This window comes from Parasteatoda tepidariorum, chromosome 9, assembly GCF_982258835.1.
Source record: "Parasteatoda tepidariorum strain Cologne lab strain chromosome 9, Ptep-v5.0, whole genome shotgun sequence".
Classification (NCBI taxonomy): Eukaryota; Metazoa; Arthropoda; class Arachnida; order Araneae; family Theridiidae; genus Parasteatoda; species Parasteatoda tepidariorum.
In genome coordinates this window covers 98,048,681-98,063,352 of record NC_141763.1, presented here as the reverse complement: position 1 = coordinate 98,063,352, position 14,672 = coordinate 98,048,681, and the positions used below count along the sequence as shown (strand labels likewise).

Below are 14,672 nucleotides of genomic sequence, written 5' to 3'. Positions count from 1 at the left end.
CAAGCCTCCGTGACGCAATTGGCTAGCGCGTTCGGCTGTTAACCGAAAGGTTGGTGGTTCGAGCCCACCCGGGGGCGTATCGAAACACTTTTCTTTCCTTTTATAAAAGAAACATAGCAAGCAACGTAATTTCTTATACTAATTATGCTAATTTAAAAATAACAGTAAAAAATGCGATGAATTTATTAATATATATTGATGTTTGAATTCCTTTTTTTTCACCAATCAACCAGAATATTTACTTTAACGAAAATTGTAAAATATTATAAGCAGATACTTTGATTTACACTTCGTTTACACATCGTGTCCTTTTATAGTTCATTTGTGCAAGTTAGACATTATTGCAGGAAAAACACTTTTACGATCACTGGTCAAGATAATTCCTTTCTACGGCGAAACTAAGCAAGCTATCAAGCCTCCGTGGCGCAATCGGCTAGCGCGTTCGGCTGTTAACCGAAAGGTTGGTGGTTCGAGCCCACCCGGGGGCGCATAGAAACATTTTTATTTATAAAAGAAACAAAGCAAGTAACGAAATTCATCATATTAATGATCCTAAATTAAAAAATGGGAAGAAAAAAACTTTCACTATCAGTAATCATGATAATTCCTCTCTATAGCGAAACTAAGGAAACAATCAATTCTCCGTGGTGCAATTGGCTAGCGCGTTCGGCTGTTAACCGAAAGGTTGGTGGTTCGAGCCCACCCGGGGGCGTATCGAAACACCTTCATTTTCTTTTATAATAGAAACATAGCAAGCAACGTAATTTCTTATATTAATCATGCTAATTTAAAAATAACAATAAAAAATGCGATGAATTAATTAATATATATCGATATTTGAATTTCTTTTTTTTTCCACCATCAACGCAAATACTTACTTTAGCGAAAATTGTGAAATATTATAAGCAGATACTTTGATTTACTCTTCGTTTACACATCGCGTCCCTTTATTGTTCATTTGTTAAAGTTAGACATTATTGCAGGAAAAAAACACTTTTACGATCACTGGTCAAGATAATTCCTTTCTACGGCGAAACTAAGGAAACAATCAAGCCTCCGTGGCGCAATTGGTTAGCGCGTTCGGCTGTTAACCGAAAGGTTTGTGGTTCGAGCCCACCCGGGGGCGTATCGAAACACTTTTCTTTCCTTTTATAAAAGAAACATAGCAAGCAACGTAATTTCTTATACTAATTATGCTAATTTAAAAATAACAGTAAAAAATGCGATGAATTTATTAATATATATTGATGTTTGAATTCCTTTTTTTTCACCAATCAACCAGAATATTTACTTTAACGAAAATTGTAAAATATTATAAGAAGATACTTTGATTTACACTTCGTTTACACATCGTGTCCTTTTATAGTTCATTTGTGCAAGTTAGACATTATTGCAGGAAAAACACTTTTACGATCACTGGTCAAGATATTTCCTTTCTACGGCGAAACTAAGCAACCTATCAAGCCTCCGTGGCGCAATCGGCTAGCGCGTTCGGCTGTTAACCGAAAGGTTGGTGGTTCGAGCCCACCCGGGGGTGTATAGAAACATTTTTATTTATAAAAGAAACAAAGCAAGTAACGAAATTCATCATATTAATGATCCTAAATTAAAAAATGGGAAGAAAAAAACTTTCACTATCAGTAATCATGATAATTCCTCTCTATAGCGAAACTAAGGAAACAATCAATTCTCCGTGGTGCAATTGGCTAGCGCGTTCGGCTGTTAACCGAAAGGTTGGTGGTTCGAGCCCACCCGGGGGCGTATCGAAACACCTTTATTTTCTTTTATAATAGAAACATAGCAAGCAACGTAATTTCTTATATTAATCATGCTAATTTAAAAATAACAATAAAAAATGCGATGAATTAATTAATATATATCGATATTTGAATTTCTTTTTTTTTCCACCATCAACGCAAATACTTACTTTAGCGAAAATTGTGAAATATTATAAGCAGATACTTTGATTTACTCTTCGTTTACACATCGCGTCCCTTTATTGTTCATTTGTTAAAGTTAGACATTATTGCAGGAAAAAAACACTTTTACGATCACTGGTCAAGATAATTCCTTTCTACAGCGAAACTAAGGAAACAATCAAGCCTCCGTGGCGCAATTGGTTAACGCGTTCGGCTGTTAACTGAAAGGTTGGTGGTTCGAGCCCACACGGGGGCGTATAGGAACATTTTTATTTATAAAAGAAACAAAGCAAGTAACGAAATTCATCATATTAATGATCCTAAATTAAAAAATAGGAAGAAAAAAAATTTCACGATCAGTAATCATAATAATTCCTCTCTATAGCGAAACTAAGGAAACAATCAAGCCTCCGTGGCGCAATTGGTTAGCGCGTTCGGCTGTTAACCGAAAGGTTGGTGGTTCGAGCCCACCCGGGGGCGTATCGAAACACTTTTCTTTCCTTTTATAAAAGAAACATAGCAAGCAACGTAATTTCTTATACTAATTATGCTAATTTAAAAATAACAGTAAAAAATGCGATGAATTTATTAATATATATTGATGTTTGAATTCCTTTTTTTTCACCAATCAACCAGAATATTTACTTTAACGAAAATTGTAAAATATTATAAGCAGATACTTTGATTTACACTTCGTTTACACATCGTGTCCTTTTATAGTTCATTTGTGCAAGTTAGACATTATTGCAGGAAAAACACTTTTACGATCACTGGTCAAGATAATTCCTTTCTACGGCGAAACTAAGCAACATATCAAGCCTCCGTGGCGCAATCGGCTAGCGCGTTCGGCTGTTAACCGAAAGGTTGGTGGCTCGAGCCCACCCGGGGGAGTATAGAAACATTTTTATTTATAAAAGAAACAAAGCAAGTAACGAAATTCATCATATTAATGATCCTAAATTAAAAAATTGGAAGAAACAAACTTTCAAGATCAGTAATCATGATAATTCCTCTCTATAGCGAAACTAAGGAAACAATCAAGCCTCCGTGGCGCAATTGGTTAGCGCGTTCGGCTGTTAACCGAAAGGTTGGTGGTTCGAGCCCACCCGGGGGCGTATTGAAACATTTTTATTTATAAAAGAAACAAAGCAAGTAACGAAATTCATCATATTAATGATCCTAAATTAAAAAATGGGAAGAAAAAAACTTTCAAGATCAGTAATCATGATAATTCCTCTCTATAGCGAAACTAAGGAAACAATCAAGCCTCCGTGACGCAATTGGCTAGCGCGTTCGGCTGTTAACCGAAAGGTTGGTGGTTCGAGCCCACCCGGGGGCGTATCGAAACACTTTTCTTTCCTTTTATAAAAGAAACATAGCAAGCAACGTAATTTCTTATACTAATTATGCTAATTTAAAAATAACAGTAAAAAATGCGATGAATTTATTAATATATATTGATGTTTGAATTCCTTTTTTTTCACCAATCAACCAGAATATTTACTTTAACGAAAATTGTAAAATATTATAAGCAGATACTTTGATTTACACTTCGTTTACACATCGTGTCCTTTTATAGTTCATTTGTGCAAGTTAGACATTATTGCAGGAAAAACACTTTTACGATCACTGGTCAAGATAATTCCTTTCTACGGCGAAACTAAGCAAGCTATCAAGCCTCCGTGGCGCAATCGGCTAGCGCGTTCGGCTGTTAACCGAAAGGTTGGTGGTTCGAGCCCACCCGGGGGCGCATAGAAACATTTTTATTTATAAAAGAAACAAAGCAAGTAACGAAATTCATCATATTAATGATCCTAAATTAAAAAATGGGAAGAAAAAAGATTTCACGATCAGTAATCATAATAATTCCTCTCTATAGCGAAACTAAGGAAACAATCAAGCCTCCGTGGCGCAATTGGTTAGCGCGTTCGGCTGTTAATCGAAAGGTTGGTGGTTCGAGCCCACCCGGGGGCGTATTGAAACATTTTTATTTATAAAAGAAACAAAGCAAGTAACGAAATTCATCATATTAATGATCCTAAATTAAAAAATGGGAAGAAAAAAACTTTCACTATCAGTAATCATGACAATTCCTCTCTATAGCGAAACTAAGGAAACAATCAATTCTCCGTGGTGCAATTGGCTAGCGCGTTCGGCTGTTAACCGAAAGGTTGGTGGTTCGAGCCCACCCGGGGGCGTATCGAAACACCTTTATTTTCTTTTATAATAGAAACATAGCAAGCAACGTAATTTCTTATATTAATCATGCTAATTTAAAAATAACAATAAAAAATGCGATGAATTAATTAATATATATCGATATTTGAATTTCTTTTTTTTTTCACCATCAACGCAAATACTTACTTTAGCGAAAATTGTGAAATATTATAAGCAGATACTTTGATTTACTCTTCGTTTACACATCGCGTCCCTTTATTGTTCATTTGTTAAAGTTAGACATTATTGCAGGAAAAAAACACTTTTACGATCACTGGTCAAGATAATTCCTTTCTACGGCGAAACTAAGGAAACAATCAAGCCTCCGTGGCGCAATTGGTTAGCGCGTTCGGCTGTTAACCGAAAGGTTGGTGGTTCGAGCCCACCCGGGGGCGTATCGAAACACTTTTCTTTCCTTTTATAAAAGAAACATAGCAAGCAACGTAATTTCTTATACTAATTATGCTAGTTTAAAAATAACAGTAAAAAATGCGATGAATTTATTAATATATATTAATGTTTGAATTCCTTTTTTTTCACCAATCAACCAGAATATTTACTTTAACGAAAATTGTAAAATATTATAAGCAGATACTTTGATTTACACTTCGTTTACACATCGTGTCCTTTTATAGTTCTTTTGTGCAAGTTAGACATTATTGCAGGAAAAACACTTTTACGATCACTGGTCAAGATAATTCCTTTCTACGGCGAAACTAAGCAGCCTATCAAGCCTCCGTGGCGCAATCGGCTAGCGCGTTCGGCTGTTAACCGAAAGGTTGGTGGTTCGAGCCCACCCGGGGGCGTATAGAAACATTTTTATTTATAAAAGAAACAAAGCAAGTAACGAAATTCATCATATTAATGATCCTAAATTAAAAAATGGGAAGAAAAAAGATTTCACGACCAGTAATCATAATAATTCCTCTCTATAGCGAAACTAAGGAAACAATCAAGCCTCCGTGGCGCAATTGGTTAGCGCGTTCGGCTGTTAACCGAAAGGTTGGTGGTTCGAGCCCACCCGGGGGCGTATCGAAACACTTTTCTTTCCTTTTATAAAAGAAACATAGCAAGCAACGTAATTTCTTATACTAATTATGCTAATTTAAAAATAACAGTAAAAAATGCGATGAATTTATTAATATACATATATTGATGTTTGAATTCCTTTTTTTTCACCAATCAACCAGAATATTTACTTTAACGAAAATTGTAAAATATTATAAGCAGATACTTTGATTTACACTTCGTTTACACATCGTGTCCTTTTATAGTTCATTTGTGCAAGTTAGACATTATTGCAGGAAAAACACTTTTACGATCACTGGTCAAGATAATTCCTTTCTACGGCGAAACTAAGCAACCTATCAAGCCTCCGTGGCGCAATCGGCTAGGGCGTTCGGCTGTTAACCGAAAGGTTGGTGGTTCGAGCCTACCCGGGGGCGTATAGAAACATTTTTATTTATAAAAGAAACAAAGCAAGTAACGAAATTCATCATATTAATGATCCTAAATTAAAAAATGGGAAGAAAAAAGATTTCACGATCAGTAATCATAATAATTCCTCTCTATAGCGAAACTAAGGAAACAATCAAGCCTCCGTGGCGCAATTGGTTAGCGCGTTCGGCTGTTAACCGAAAGGTTGGTGGTTCGAGCCCACCCGGGGGCGTATTGAAACATTTTTATTTATAAAAGAAACAAAGCAAGTAACGAAATTCATCATATTAATGATCCTAAATTAAAAAATGGGAAGAAAAAAACTTTCAAGATCAGTAATCATGATAATTCCTCTCTATAGCGAAACTAAGGAAACAATCAAGCCTCCGTGGCGCAATTGGCTAGCGCGTTCGGCTGTTAACCGAAAGGTTGGTGGTTCGAGCCCACCCGGGGGCGTATCGAAACACTTTTCTTTCCTTTTATAAAAGAAACATAGCAAGCAACGTAATTTCTTATACTAATTATGCTAATTTAAAAATAACAGTAAAAAATGCGATGAATTTATTAATATATATTGATGTTTGAATTCCTTTTTTTTCACCAATCAACCAGAATATTTACTTTAACGAAAATTGTAAAATATTATAAGCAGATACTTTGATTTACACTTCGTTTACACATCGTGTCCTTTTATAGTTCATTTGTGCAAGTTAGACATTATTGCAGGAAAAACACTTTTACGATCACTGGTCAAGATAATTCCTTTCTACGGCGAAACTAAGCAACCTATCAAGCCTCCGTGGCGCAATCGGCTAGCGCGTTCGGCTGTTAACCGAAAGGTTGGTGGTTCTAGCCCACCCGGGGGCGTATAGAAACATTTTTATTTATAAAAGAAACAAAGCAAGTAACGAAATTCATCATATTAATGATCCTAAATTAAAAAATGGGAAGAAAAAAACTTTCACTATCAGTAATCATGATAATTCCTCTCTATAGCGAAACTAAGGAAACAATCAATTCTCCGTGGTGCAATTGGCTAGCGCGTTCGGCTGTTAACCGAAGGGTTGGTGGTTCGAGCCCACCCGGGGGCGTATCGAAACACCTTTATTTTCTTTTATAATAGAAACATAGCAAGCAACGTAATTTCTTATATTAATCATGCTAATTTAAAAATAACAATAAAAAATGCGATGAATTAATTAATATATATCGATATTTGAATTTCTTTTTTTTTTCACCATCAACGCAAATACTTACTTTAGCGAAAATTGTGAAATATTATAAGCAGATACTTTGATTTACTCTTCGTTTACACATCGCGTCCCTTTATTGTTCATTTGTTAAAGTTAGACATTATTGCAGGAAAAAAACACTTTTACGATCACTGGTCAAGATAATTCCTTTCTACGGCGAAACTAAGGAAACAATCAAGCCTCCGTGGCGCAATTGGTTAGCGCGTTCGGCTGTTAACCGAAAGGTTGGTGGTTCGAGCCCACCCGGGGGCGTATCGAAACACTTTTCTTTCCTTTTTGTAAACGAAACATAGCAAGCAACGTAATTTCTTATACTAATTATGCTAGTTTAAAAATAACAGTAAAAAATGCGATGAATTTATTAATATATATTGATGTTTGAATTCCTTTTTTTTCACCAATCAACCAGAATATTTACTTTAACGAAAATTGTAAAATATTATAAGCAGATACTTCGATTTACACTTCGTTTACACATCGTGTCCTTTTATAGTTCATTTGTGCAAGTTAGACATTATTGCAGGAAAAACACTTTTACGATCACTGGTCAAGATAATTCCTTTCTACGGCGAAACTAAGCAAGCTATCAAGCCTTCGTGGCGCAATCGGCTAGCGCGTTCGGCTGTTAACCGAAAGGTTGGTGGTTCGAGCCCACCCGGGGGCGTATAGAAACATTTTTATTTATAACAGAAACAAAGCAAGTAACGAAATTCATCAGATTAATGATCCTAAATTAAAAAATGGGAAGAAAAAAGTTTTCACGATCAGTAATCATAATAATTCCTCTCTATAGCGAAACTAAAGAAACAATCAAGCCTCCGTGGCGCAATCGGTTAGCGCGTTCGGCTGTTAACCGAAAGGTTGGTGGTTCGAGCCCACCCGGGGGCGTATTGAAACATTTTTATTTATAAAAGAAACAAAGCAAGTAACGAAATTCATCATATTAATGATCCTAAATTAAAAAATGGGAAGAAAAAAACTTTCAAGATCAGTAATCATGATAATTCCTCTCTATAGCGAAACTAAGGAAACAATCAAGCCTCCGTGGCGCAATTGGCTAGCGCGTTCGGCTGTTAACCGAAAGGTTGGTGGTTCGAGCCCACCCGGGGGCGTATCGAAACACTTTTCTTTCCTTTTATAAAAGAAACATAGCAAGCAACGTGATTTCTTATACTAATTATGCTAGTTTAAAAATAACAGTAAAAAATGCGATGAATTTATTAATATATATTGATGTTTGAATTCTTTTTTTTTTTTCACCATCAACGCAAATACTTCCTTTAGCGAAAATTGTGAAATATTATAAGCAGATACTTTGATTTACTCTTCGTTTACACATCGCGTCCCTTTATTGTTCATTTGTTAAAGTTAGACATTATTGCAGGAAAAAAACACTTTTACGATCACTGGTCAAGATAATTCCGTTCTACGGCGAAACTAAGTAAACTCTCAAGCCTCCTTGGCGCAATCGGCTTGCGCGTTCGGTTGTTAACTGAAAGGTTGGTGGTTCGAGCCCACCCGGGAGCATATAGAATTTTTTTATTTATAAAAGAAACAAAGCAAGTAACGAAATTCATCATATTAATGATCCTAAATTAAAAAATGGGAAGAAAAAAACTTTCACGATCAGGAATCATGATAATTCCTCTCTATAGCGAAACTAAGGAAACAATCAAGCCTCCGTGGCGCAATTGGCTAGCGCGTTCGGCTGTTAACCGAAAGGTTGGTGGTTCGAGCCCACCCGGGGGCGTATCGAAACACTTTTCTTTCCTTTTATAAAAGAAACATAGCAAGCAACGTAATTTCTTATACTAATTATGCTAATTTAAAAATAACAGTAAAAAATGCGATGAATTTCTTAATATATATTAATGTTTGAATTCCTTTTTTTTCACCAATCAACCAGAATATTTACTTTAACGAAAATTGTAAAATATTATAAGCAGATACTTTGATTTACACTTCGTTTAAACATCGTGTCCTTTTATAGTTCATTTGTGCTAGTTAGACATTATTGCAGGAAAAACACTTTTACGATCACTGGTCAAGATAATTCCTTTCTACGGCGAAACTAAGTAAACTATCAAGCCTCCGTGGCGCAATCGGCTAGCACGTTCGGCTGTTAACCGAAAGGTTGGTGGTTCGAGTCCACCCGGGGGCGTATAGAAACATTTTTATTTATAAAAGAAACAAAGCAAGTAACGAAATTCATCATATTAATGATCCTAAATTAAAAAATAGGAAGAAAAAAATTTCACGATCAGTAATCATAATAATTCCTCTCTATAGCGAAACTAAGGAAACAATCAAGCCTCCGTGGCGCAATTGGTTAGCGCGTTCGGCTGTTAACCGAAAGGTTGGTGGTTCGAGCCCACCCGGGGGCGTATCGAAACACTTTTCTTTCCTTTTATAAAAGAAACATAGCAAGCAACGCAATTTCTTATACTAATTATGCTAGTTTAAAAATAACAGTAAAAAATGCGATGAATTTATTAATATATATTGATGTTTGAATTCCTTTTTTTTCACCAATCAACCAGAATATTTACTTTAACGAAAATTGTAAAATATTATAAGCAGATACTTTGATTTACACTTCGTTTACACATCGTGTCCTTTTATAGTTCATTTGTGCAAGTTAGACATTATTGCAAGAAAAACACTTTTACGATCACTGGTCAAGATAATTCCTTCCTACCGCGAAACTAAGCAACCTATCAAGCCTCCGTGGCGCAATCGGCTAGCGCGCTCGGCTGTTAACCGAAAGGTTGGTGGTTCGAGCCCACCCGGGGGCGTATAGAAACATTTTTATTTATAAAAGAAACAAAGCAAGTAACGAAATTCATCATATTAATGATCCTAAATTAAAAAATGGGAAGAAAAAAGATTTCACGATCAGTAATCATAATAATTCCTCTCTATAAAGAAACTAAGGAAACAATCAAGCCTCCGTGGCGCAATTGGTTAGCGCGTTCGGCTGTTAACCGAAAGGTTGGTGGTTCGAGCCCACCCGGGGGCGTATTGAAACATTTTTATTTATAAAAGAAACAAAGCAAGTAACGAAATTCATCATATTAATGATCCTAAATTAAAAAATGGGAAGAAAAAAACTTTCAAGATCAGTAATCATGATAATTCCTCTCTATAGCGAAACTAAGGAAACAATCAAGCCTCCGTGGCGCAATTGGCTAGCGCGTTCGGCTGTTAACCGAAAGGTTGGTGGTTCGAGCCCACCCGGAGGCGTATCGAAACACTTTTCTTTCCTTTTATAAACGAAACATAGCAAGCAACGTAATTTCTTATACTAATTATGCTAGTTTAAAAATAACAGTAAAAAATGCGATGAATTTATTAATATATATTGATGTTTGAATTCCTTTTTTTTCACCAATCAACCAGAATATTTACTTTAACGAAAATTGTAAAATATTACAAGCAGGTACTTTGATTTACTCTTCGTTTACACATCGTGTCCTTTTATAGTTCATTTGTGCAAGTTAAACATTATTGCAGGAGAAACACTTTTACTATCAGTGGTCAAGATAATTCCTTTCTATAACGAAACTATGGAAACAAACAAGCCTCCGTGGCGCAATCGGCAAGCGCGTTCGGCTGTTAACTGGAAGGTTGTGGTTCGAGCCCACCCGGGGGCGTATAGAGACGTTTTTATTTATAAAAGAAACAAAGCAAGTAACGAAATTCATCATATTAATGATCCTAAATTAAAAAATACAAAAATAAATTTTACGATCAGTGGTCAAGATAACTCTTTTTTATGGCGAAACTAAGGAAACAAACAAGCCTCTGTGGACTCAATCCGCTAGCGCGTTCGGCTGTTAACCGTAAGGTTGGTGGTTCAAGTCCACCCGGGGGCGTAAACAAACATTTTTATTTATAAAAGAAACAAACGAAGTAACGAAATTCATTATATTAATGATTCCAATTTCAAAAAATAATTTAAAAAATTAGCTGAATTTATTAATTTATATCAATATTTGAATTCCTTTCTTTTTTTTTTTTTTTTTTTTTTTTTTAAACCAATAAACGAGAATACTTGCTTTAACGTAAATTGTGAAATATAGATTATTTAGTTGGACAAAGCAGATTTACTTTTCGTTTAGTTCGTTTGTTAAATTTTGGAATAAAAATTTTAAACTGTATGTTCAAGCAAGTCATAATGTATGCAAAAATTCCATTTCAATAGGAATTTCTTCAGGAAACTTATTCAATTTTAGCGAATTTTAAAAAATGAAAAAAAATCAGGAAAATTTTTATTTAACCTGTAGATTAGAAGAAACTGGCAAAATCCAGCAGTCTACTGGGAAATCCCGTAGAGTTGGCAGCTAACCCTTATACTAATATAAACTACTTAAAATTTGTAATTGAGTTATTTAATGAAATAATTTTCAAGTAAGGCTTGAATAATTTCAAAAATAAAACAAAGTAAACATGCTGTTTTATATTTTTGTACTAAAGTAATTTAGTGAATAATCCCTCTGTAAGCCATTTAAAGACTCTATTACATAATTAGTATATTGTAGATAGGAATCAGAAGAAAATGGGAATCAATACATGTTATAACTATGAAACCCTTCCCTATAAGATTTGTTACTGCATTTGCTTAAATTAATAAATAATTATCCAATTTCTGAATTCGTCACATAAGATTTTGATATATTATCAGGAATTAAATTCTCACTTTTCGCGATCTTTGAGCTGTATTTCGTTAATTATGAGAGTCATTTCGTCTCGAAAACACGCGATTTGTGACGAAATGCAAACTCTTCAATTTAGGACGAAAACGTTTCCTCAACTCTAAACCTCATCGTAGCGAATGGTGGGATACATTTAACTACAAATACGAAAATAGAATGAAGACTAAAAGACCGAAAATAAAGTGACGGAACAAGCTGACCGGCCTGTATGGTGGTCAAAGAGTTGGTCGCCTACCAGGCAGATCAAGGGTTCGAATCTGACTTCGGGCATGGGTGTAATTTACACCTCTATTTTACCTGCATGTTTTGCGTATGGATGATGTTTACAATATAAATGTTAACAACAACAATCTCAACTTCTTCACCTGCTCTACTTCCGTTTAAAAAGCATACAGCTGCTTACTACAGCCTATTCTGCAAGGCGATATTTTCAAACATATAATTTTGTTTCGAATGTAAAAAAAATTATTTAATTTTTGAGTTCAAATTTGCTGAATTTCATGATATTAACGATATGAAATATTTCTGGTGAGTTTGAAGTGAAAATTTGTTTTAGTTTGTAAAAGAGATGCATTGTTAAAAAAGCAGATGTGAGTGCTAGATTTAGAAAGAAATCGCCTTTTTGGCAGTCCCGATTTGGCCTCTTTTTACTTGTTTAATACTGTTTGTTCTTGTTTCAAGTAGTGTACCATCATACTTTAGTGTTTGCATATTCTTCGAGCAACGAGATTGAGTCATTTTACAAATTATCATTTAGGTTTCAATATCGAAATTGGTATATTGTTTACAATGTAAAAGGTGTCTTACAACGATTTTTTTTTTTTCTTCTTCAAATGACGATTCTTCTGGTTTGAAATGTTAGGTTTTCAAATAAAGATTCTATGAAGGATTCTTTTCTAATATTAAATCAGCTAACACGCCTGCAAGAAATACTACTCAAGAAAATTTCAAAACACAATGATCACGTTGTGAGCCAAATGGCTTCAAAATACACCGGAAACAGTTACCCGGAAGTGTGGGCAGTAAAGAGCTTGCAGCGCACCCTAGTGTAGAAAACACTATCCATAGCCCCCTATGTGATGCTCAAGATAAAGTAATCATTAAAAGTATTAGACCAGGGATGGGTAAACTTTTTTGGTCGAGGGCCAAAAATCGAGAAAAAAAATGTTTGGTGGGCCAAATAAAACTTTCAAAATTTAAAAAAAAAAAGCGATATACAAGTTTTAATTTAAATATTTAGTGAGATGAATGAAATTGCGATTTCATTTTTAAAAGTTCCTTATATTAACGTTCGAAATGAGATGCGCTTATTTTAAGGAACAAGGTTAAATGCTTTTCTGTTAGTCCACTTCTGAAATGTTTTTTTCTAAGGTTCATACTTGAAAACTCTCGTTCACATATATAAGATTAAGCAAACATATCGCTGATTTTCTGGGCATGAAGTATTAAATTTTGGAAACTAGCTTTAGGTAATGATTTGAAAAACTTTGGCATATTTAGAAGCAACTGCTTCAGATGATTGTTAGATTGTTCGCTCGTTGGTTCTAAAACTGCGCAGTCTGCCAAATGTGAAGTACAATTTACGTACATTAAATTCCTCGAGAAAGACAAACGCTAGTTAGAGCCAATCTAAGGCTATTCTATAAAGAACTTCTGCTTTCAACATCTTACCAATTGAAGCTGTCTGTGCTAACTATTTCCATCAATTTATGTTTTGCAGAACAAAAATAGAGAAAGTGAAAAGGTCATCAGTACTTTGTTAAAAAAAGAAAAACAAAAATAATTTTAATTTTGCCACTGATCGGCAAATTAAAATTCTATCCGCGGGCCGGATAAAATCTTCCGGCGGGCTACAGTTGGCCCATCCCTGTATTAAACACATTACTCTACGAAGTTCTTTTTGTGTTTGAAAAAAAAAAAAAAAAGCAGAATGACGAAACATTTCTTTAATTTTAAATCAATTTCCCCAGCAACAATTTTACCTTGTCCCCAGTTGGGTTAAAAATTAGCTTAATATGAGTCCTATAAGAACAAGCACCGAGGGAACAATATTGGAATGTATAGATTTTCTAATATTGGTCCTAGAATGGCCTATATAGGGCCACCATTGGCCAATATAGAGCCTACATTAGCTAACTAATGAATATAAAATATCGGGTGAATCTGACAATTCTATATAGGACCGATATTGGTCTTAAGCGGCTGTAAAATATGGGGAGAATCGGGAAGTTTTATATAGGGCCAATATCGGGAAAATAAAGGCCCATTGAACTCTTACTGAGCCAAAATTCATAAATATTGGCCCAATGAGGGCCTAAATTATTTTGCTGCTAGAGTTGTTTCCTTGAAGAAGCAACGGCAATATTTCATCACTTTGACTAAATTTTTGCTCGGAGCACACCAGGAAACGGTTTCGTCAAAAACAAATTAAGTTTCGGGAAATTTAGGTATCCATTTTTAACAGTGGTAATGTAAACTGGTTTCTTTTCATAAAATGACCAAAAAGTTTGAGACAAGAAATCCTGTAGGACAGTGTTTCCCAAACTTATGACTTTTATGTACCCTTTCTAAATTTTTCGTAACGCTGTGTACCACTGATAAAAAAATGAATGCATTTCTTAAAAAAAAAAAAGGTTTATTTAGAATGGAGAATAAAGTTAAAAATGACAACTGGCTGTTGACACCACTAAGTATTAACTGTTAACTCTGCAAAAAATAGCCAATAGAAAAATACGTAATCGTAAATTTTCATGGCTAACTTCGTTTTTTAAATAAATTTTTTTGAAATTTTCGTTGGTTGCAAGATATTTCGCAAAAGTACGCGTACCCCCACTAAACTGTTCCCGTACTACTGGGGGTACGCGTACCACACTTTAGGAAACACTGCTGTAGGAGTAAGGGGATATGCAAGAACAATAGATATTTTTATTTGGTGAATGGACATTTCCTAAATTCGAAAAATCGAATTTCCACGATTTCTAAGAGCATTTTTTATTGAAATAAAAAGATGTTTGATCGAAAATCCTAATCGTCCGATTATTCAAATCAATCGTTGAAAATTAAAAAACATCTACAATTGTATTCAAAGAAATGAAATTGAAATAATGTTCTGTACATTCCAATTTCAAACA

At 34.8% G+C, this 14,672-nt stretch overlaps 1 protein-coding gene and 13 non-coding genes across 14 annotated transcripts in view; 13 read left to right on the top strand and 1 right to left on the bottom strand.

Moving 5' to 3' along the window:
- LOC107439618 (uncharacterized) overlaps positions 1–14,672 on the bottom strand; it is a 315,949-nt gene that overhangs the window by 227,117 nt on the left and 74,160 nt on the right. The gene's annotated exons all lie outside the window — the stretch shown is intronic.
- TRNAN-GUU (transfer RNA asparagine (anticodon GUU)) lies at positions 2,326–2,399 on the top strand. The gene has a single exon. It is a non-coding gene; the product is annotated as a tRNA-Asn (tRNA).
- On the top strand, positions 2,961–3,034 carry TRNAN-GUU (transfer RNA asparagine (anticodon GUU)). The gene has a single exon. It is a non-coding gene; the product is annotated as a tRNA-Asn (tRNA).
- On the top strand, positions 4,458–4,531 carry TRNAN-GUU (transfer RNA asparagine (anticodon GUU)). The gene has a single exon. It is a non-coding gene; the product is annotated as a tRNA-Asn (tRNA).
- On the top strand, positions 5,093–5,166 carry TRNAN-GUU (transfer RNA asparagine (anticodon GUU)). The gene has a single exon. It is a non-coding gene; the product is annotated as a tRNA-Asn (tRNA).
- TRNAN-GUU (transfer RNA asparagine (anticodon GUU)) lies at positions 5,732–5,805 on the top strand. The gene has a single exon. It is a non-coding gene; the product is annotated as a tRNA-Asn (tRNA).
- TRNAN-GUU (transfer RNA asparagine (anticodon GUU)) lies at positions 5,956–6,029 on the top strand. Its single transcript has one exon. It is a non-coding gene; the product is annotated as a tRNA-Asn (tRNA).
- Positions 7,005–7,078, top strand: TRNAN-GUU (transfer RNA asparagine (anticodon GUU)). The gene has a single exon. It is a non-coding gene; the product is annotated as a tRNA-Asn (tRNA).
- Positions 7,641–7,714, top strand: TRNAN-GUU (transfer RNA asparagine (anticodon GUU)). Its single transcript has one exon. It is a non-coding gene; the product is annotated as a tRNA-Asn (tRNA).
- On the top strand, positions 7,865–7,938 carry TRNAN-GUU (transfer RNA asparagine (anticodon GUU)). The gene has a single exon. It is a non-coding gene; the product is annotated as a tRNA-Asn (tRNA).
- Positions 8,503–8,576, top strand: TRNAN-GUU (transfer RNA asparagine (anticodon GUU)). The gene has a single exon. It is a non-coding gene; the product is annotated as a tRNA-Asn (tRNA).
- Positions 9,137–9,210, top strand: TRNAN-GUU (transfer RNA asparagine (anticodon GUU)). The gene has a single exon. It is a non-coding gene; the product is annotated as a tRNA-Asn (tRNA).
- On the top strand, positions 9,772–9,845 carry TRNAN-GUU (transfer RNA asparagine (anticodon GUU)). The gene has a single exon. It is a non-coding gene; the product is annotated as a tRNA-Asn (tRNA).
- On the top strand, positions 9,996–10,069 carry TRNAN-GUU (transfer RNA asparagine (anticodon GUU)). Its single transcript has one exon. It is a non-coding gene; the product is annotated as a tRNA-Asn (tRNA).